At 56.3% G+C, this 6,175-nt stretch overlaps 1 pseudogene; it reads left to right on the top strand.

The window, feature by feature from the left end:
* Positions 1–4,606: 4,606 nt before the first annotated feature.
* LOC123115918 (probable F-box protein At2g36090) lies at positions 4,607–5,944 on the top strand (annotated as a pseudogene).
* The last annotated feature ends 231 nt before the right edge of the window (positions 5,945–6,175 follow it).

Genomic DNA, 6,175 nt, shown 5'->3' with positions numbered 1-6,175 from the left:
CAACAATGCTCATGTACTCTGTGGCATCCGCAGGAGACAAAAGCTCACCATCAACAGCTGTTATCTTGTCGGTAGACGACATGGGTGTGGTGATCGGTTTGCACTTCAGCATGACAGCTCTCTGTAACAACTCCAAGGAGTACTTCTTCTGCGTAAGGACAAGACCAGTAGCACGAGAAGTGACCTCAACTCCAAGAAAGTAGTGAAGCTTCCCAAGATCTTTGACCGCAAAATCAGCACCAAGAGAGCAGACAAGAGCATCAGCAACATACTGAGAAGAGCTGACAAGGATAATATCATCGACATATACCAAAAGATACATAGTGACTTCTGGCTTCTGTAGAAGAAATAACGAAGTGTCAGCAGTAGACGACACAAACCCATGAGCACGAAGGGCAGAGGCAAGGCGGGCATGCCAGGCACGAGGAGCTTGCTTCAAACCATATAGTGCTTTGGAAAGACGACAGATATAGTCAGGACGATCAGGATCAGAGAAACCAGGCGGCTGTTTCATATAAACCTCTTCCTCCAAAAATCCATGTAGAAAAGCATTCTGCACATCAAGTTGACGAAGTGACCAACCACGAGAAACAGCAATGGAGAGAAGAAGCCGAATAGTGGTAGGCTTGACGACAGGACTGAAGGTGTCCTCATAGTCAAGACCATGACGCTGCCGAAAACCGCGAGCAACAAGTCGCGCTTTGTAATGCTCAATAGATCCATCCGAATGCTTCTTCACTTTGAATACCCATTTTGAGTCAATAACATTTACCCGTGGTGGTGGAGGAACGAGAGTCCATGTCTTGTTACGAAGAAGAGCATGAAACTCCTGCTCCATAGCCTCTCGCCAATGTGGAATGCGCAGGGCAGCCTGATATGAGCGAGGCTCAGAAGATGGATCCGCAACAGCAGCAGCCAAACAAGCAGCCAACCAAGCAACCGTACCATCCTTACGTTCCTTAGGTTTGAAAATGCCACTGCGACTGCGTGTATGTGGTCGGGACACAGGAACCACCGAGGTCGACGGAGCAGCCTGCAACGGGCTGGAGGACGGCGACGTTGACGAGTCAGCCGGTGACGAGGAGCCAGTCACGGTAGCCTCGGACTCGGTTGGCGAGGAAGGCCGACCCACCGGCGAAACCGGTAGAGCAGACGAAGCAGGTGGCGACTCCGGCATCACAGACCGGGCCGATGGCGAGCTCGGCATAGTGGGCCGTGGCGCGGCCGGTGTCGCGGGCCGATTCGCTGATGAAGGCGACGTGAGGACCCGAGCCGCGGGCGAAGACGGCGTGACGGGCCGAGCCGTAGGCGAAGATGGCGTGACGGGCCGAGCCGCGGGCGACTCGGCGGCCGCTGGCGAAACGGACCGAGCAGTGGAGATGCTCGGCGCGACGGGCTCGTCGGGTGACCATGCATGGGCACGCGAATCGATGCCATGCAACATAGGGCGATCGACGTGCCCACCAGAAGACGACGATGATGATGGTGAATCCTCCAACAGCTCCAAACGAGCTCCACGTCCGGTTCCTGCACCATGGTTAGGTAACAGCAAAGGAGAGTATGCAACATCATCAAATTGGTCAGAAGCAACAGAGGATGAATGCAGGGATGGTGGTTCGACAGTGGACACAGGAAGGTGGGCAAAGGGAAAAACATGCTCATCAAACACGACGTCCCGAGATATATAGACACGATTAGTGGGAACATGAAGACATTTGTAACCTTTATGAAGAGAGCTATAGCCAAGAAAAACACACTTCTTAGAACGAAACTCAAGCTTGCGCTTGTTATATGGACGAAGATGCGGCCAGCAAGCACACCCAAATACCTTGAGAAAGGTATAATCAGGTTGTTCATTAAGGAGAACCTCAATGGGAGTCTTCATGTTTAAAACACGAGTAGGAGTACGGTTGATGAGAAAGCATGCAGTGGTGAAAGCATCACTCCAAAACCGAAACGGAACAGATGCATGGGCCAAAAGAGTAAGACCAGCTTCAACAATATGACGATGCTTACGTTCGGCTGAACCATTCTGCTGATGTGTATGTGGACATGCTAAACGATGAGCTATCCCAAGCGACTGAAAGAAAGAGTTGAGGTTGTGATACTCGCCCCCCCCCCCCCAGTCTGACTGGACATGAACAATTTTGTGCTTGAGAAGACGTTCAACATGTTTTTGAAACTGAACAAAAATATCAAACACATCAGATTTGCGTTTAATAAGGTAAAGCCAGGTAAAGCGACTATAAGCATCAACGAAACTGATATAGTAATTATGACCACTGACAGAAGTCTGAGCAGGACCCCATACATCTGAAAACACAAGTTCTAAAGGATGTTTCACCTCACGACTGGACTCTGAAAAAGGAAGTTGATGACTCTTCCCCTGCTGACAAGCATCACAAACTGCTACATCTTTATGACTAGACAAACTAGGAAGCTCATGACGACGCAAAATATGACGGACAATAGGTGTGGCCGGGTGACCAAGACGAGCATGCCACTGTGACGGAGAGACCCGAACTCCACTGAAAACACGAGCGACACCAGGGTGCTCCAGACGGTAAAGGCCCTGGCACAACCGCCCACTAAGAAGAATGTCCCTCGTGCCCTGATCCTTAATAAAAAGATCAAAAGGGTGAAATTCACAAAGCACATTATTATCACGTGTGAGTTTAGGAACTGAAAGAAGATTACGGGTCACAGATGGAACTCAAAGAACATTGCGAAGCTGAAGACTCCTATTGGCATGTCTAGTGAGAAGACATGCTTGACCAATATGAGAGATGTGCATACCTGCTCCATTGGCGGTGTGGATCTTGTCGGAGCCATGATAGGGTTCACGAGTGTGAAGCTTCCTCATCTCGCTGGTTAGATGCTCTGTCGCCCCAGAGTCCATGTACCGGTGTGGATCGATGGAGTAGGACTGAGTGTGTCTCTGTTGCTTCTGCGGCGCGGGACGATCAGCCATGGCGACCTGACGGGCATTGTTGCGTGTATCTTTGCCGTCATTGCCAAGACCAAGGAAGCTTCGCTGGAAGCGCTTATGACACTTGGAGGCCCAGTGCCCATCGCGGCCACAAAGCTGACACACACGTGGACCGCCAGCCCCCGGTAAGGTCGCAGTAGGTGAGGGGGCCGAGGTGGGCGACGGTGGCAGCCCCAAGGGAGACCGGGGTGATGAAGAAGAGCGGCCACCCTTGGTGGCGGCGTTGGCCGAGAGGGAGCCAGTGCCCCTGGTGCGGCGAGTCTCGACCCGTTGCTCAGTGAGAAGGAGCCGAGAGAAAACCTCGTGTGCCAGCATGGGTGTCGAGTTGCCCCGCTCGTTGATGATCTCGACTAAGGCATCATACTCCTCATCAAGACCATTGACAATAAACGAGTTGAACTCGGAGTCGGTGAGGGGCTGTCCAATGGAGGCCAATGTGTCGGCGAGGCCCTTGACCTTGTTGTAGAACTCAGTGGCAGTGGAGTCAAGCTTCTGACACTCTCCAAGCTGACGACGGAGTGCAGAGACACGAGCATGGGACTGCGCTGCAAAGGTGCGCTCAAGGATGGTCCAGGCCTCATGAGACGTCTTCGCGAAGACAACAAGGCCGGCAACTGCCGGCGAGAGCGACCCCTGGATGGAGGAGAGGTTCGCCTGGTCCTGCCCCGTCCAGACGCGATGGGCCGGATTGTAGACCGGACCGTGCACGCTGTCTACCAGCGCGGGTGGGCAGGGAAGCGATCCGTCGACGTAGCCTAGCAGGTAGTGACTCCCCAAGAGCGGGAGAACCTGCGCACGCCAGAAGATGTAGTTGTCGGCGGAGAGCTTGATGGTGATGAGATGACCGAAGTGAAACGGCCGCGGCGAAGACAATCCCATCGAGGAGGCTGTCTGGGGTGCAAACATCATGGAGGCAGCCGGAGGCACCGAAGCCGATGCGGGAGGAGGCGGGACCGCAGCCAGGGCGGGCGCCGCAAAGCTCGCGGCCGGTGCGGACGCCGCAAGGCCCGCGGCCGGGGTGGACGCCGCCAACCCCGCCAGCGGGGCAGTGTGATCCGCTTGCGGCAGGAGCGGCGGGACGACGCCTGCGGAGTCCGCAGCGGACGGCGGCGCCGCGGTGTGGACCACGAGGTCACGCCCAAGCGAGGGCGCCGGCGGCGTGGAGAAGACGGAGCCGATGCTCCTTGTCCCGATCGGAGCCGGAACAGAGACGGCATCGAGCGGGAGGTTGAGCAGAGCCGCAAGAGAGGCCGGGAGGAAGCCCGCAACAGTGGAACCGGTGGTGGCGGCGCTCGACATGGCGGCGGCGCGATCGGTGGCGCGGCGGCGGCGGTGAAGGCGGCGGCGGCTGCGGCGGCGGTGCGGGTATTAGGGTTTAGAAGCGGAAGCGATCGTAACCTGGCGTGATACCATGTAAGACAATAAGTTTTGGGGAACCAGCACAATCCTTTAGGGGTGGCTTATCTCATTATATATAATGGTTGTGTTACAATATGTACCATATACGTACATAGGTACAGAAGCTATACATAGTCTAACATGCACACACGAACGCATTGAAGCGGGAGGCGAAATCGTCGCCACATGTAGCTTCCAGCCAGCTTTGCGTTTGGGAGACGCCCCGGAGCGTCACCGTGGCGTCTCCGTTCTCCAGAAACGAACGAGCCGACCCGGCGGTCGCCTCGCTTTCAGACCGTGATCACTCACCCTCCAGACAAATATATATAACCAAGTTATTATTAGCTTCAAACCCAATCAAACCCCTAAAAGCATCGTACACGGGATCTTATCTTAAGAAGCGTCAGGAGCTTGCAGGAGCCAGACATCACAACCTACACAAGATTTTGAGAAACGTCACGGTTTCGCTGGTCGATCGCAGTTCGCAGCGCGACCATCAAAAGTTGCACCGCGGTTCCGCGTGCGTGCGGTGCTGCGTGTTTACCTCTGCGATCGATCAACCCTGCGGTCATGGCGGGAACTCGCGTTGAGGAGACCACGAGGGGTTGTTCGCCGGCGTGCGACCACGACGGCGGCATTGAGACCGTCATCGACGACCTCCCCGCGGACGTCCTGGCCATCGTGCTCCGCTGTCTCGACGGCGCGTCCCTGGCGGCAGCTGGGTGCGCGAGCGCGGGATTCCGGGAGCTCGCCAACGACCCCGACGCGTGGCGGGCGCTCTGCCTCCAGATGTGGCCGTCGCTACGTCAAGTCGTCAGCTGCGGCGGCGGCGGCGGCTACCGGGCGCTCTACGCTGACGCGTTCCCGTTCCCGGCCGCGTCACCCGCGGTGTCGAGCTCCCTCCCGGCGCGCCTCGTCTCGGCCGTTGACCTGCACCACAACGGCGTTTCCATCATGTCGCGCGTCGTCGAGACGGACGCCTCGTCGACGTGGTTCCTGGGGTCACCGTTCCGCGTCGACGCGCTCGTCCAAGAGGGCTTCACGTCGCCGTCGCCGGTCACGCCAGGCGATCTGAGGCTGAGCTGGATACTGATCGACCCGGCAACCGGCGCCGCCGTGAACGTCTCCAGCCGGCGTCCCGTATCCATCGAACGGAGGTGGGTGACCGGGGACTCCGTGGCGCGGTTCACTGTGGTGCTCGGCGGCGGTTATGTGCGACGAACGGCACGGGCATATCAGGGAAATAAGCCTGTGCGCGGCGGACGCCGAGGGTGGCGGCGTGAGCGGGCAGGACGGGCTAGCCGCGGTGGCCGCGGCCATGGCCAGCGCGAGGCAGCGCCGTGGAGCGGAGGAAGCATCGAGGCAACTCTACGAGAAGTTCGCCAAGGGGAAGCGGGAAAGGAAGGAACGGAAGGAGAGGCGGGAGGGCATCGTTGACCTCTGCTGCTCAGGCGTTGGCGCTGCAGCTTTCCTGGCTTTCTTGGTGATGCTGACGTTCCAGTGACAGTGCGACGGCCGGATGTAAATTATATAGTTTTCATTAGTTTCTTCTTTTTATTTCGGTAATGTTATCTCGCTGACGTTCGTTGGGAAGAGGTGGCAAACGAACAGCCCGAAATTGACAAGGATTTGCTCAAACTCACAGCATCTATAAATGGGAATGGACGAATCTGAACCTGTATGTCCGCGTCCGCGGGCGTAAGCCGACAACTGTGAAGATAACACCTTACTTCCTGCGTGCTACTTTCTCTCTTGTGTATAGAGTGATTATAAATGAAATGGTGTGAA

This window comes from Triticum aestivum, chromosome 5B (genome assembly GCF_018294505.1).
Source record: "Triticum aestivum cultivar Chinese Spring chromosome 5B, IWGSC CS RefSeq v2.1, whole genome shotgun sequence".
NCBI classification, from domain to species: Eukaryota; Viridiplantae; Streptophyta; class Magnoliopsida; order Poales; family Poaceae; genus Triticum; species Triticum aestivum.
Note: the sequence above shows the minus strand (reverse complement) of the source record. Positions and strands in the feature narration are given on the sequence as shown.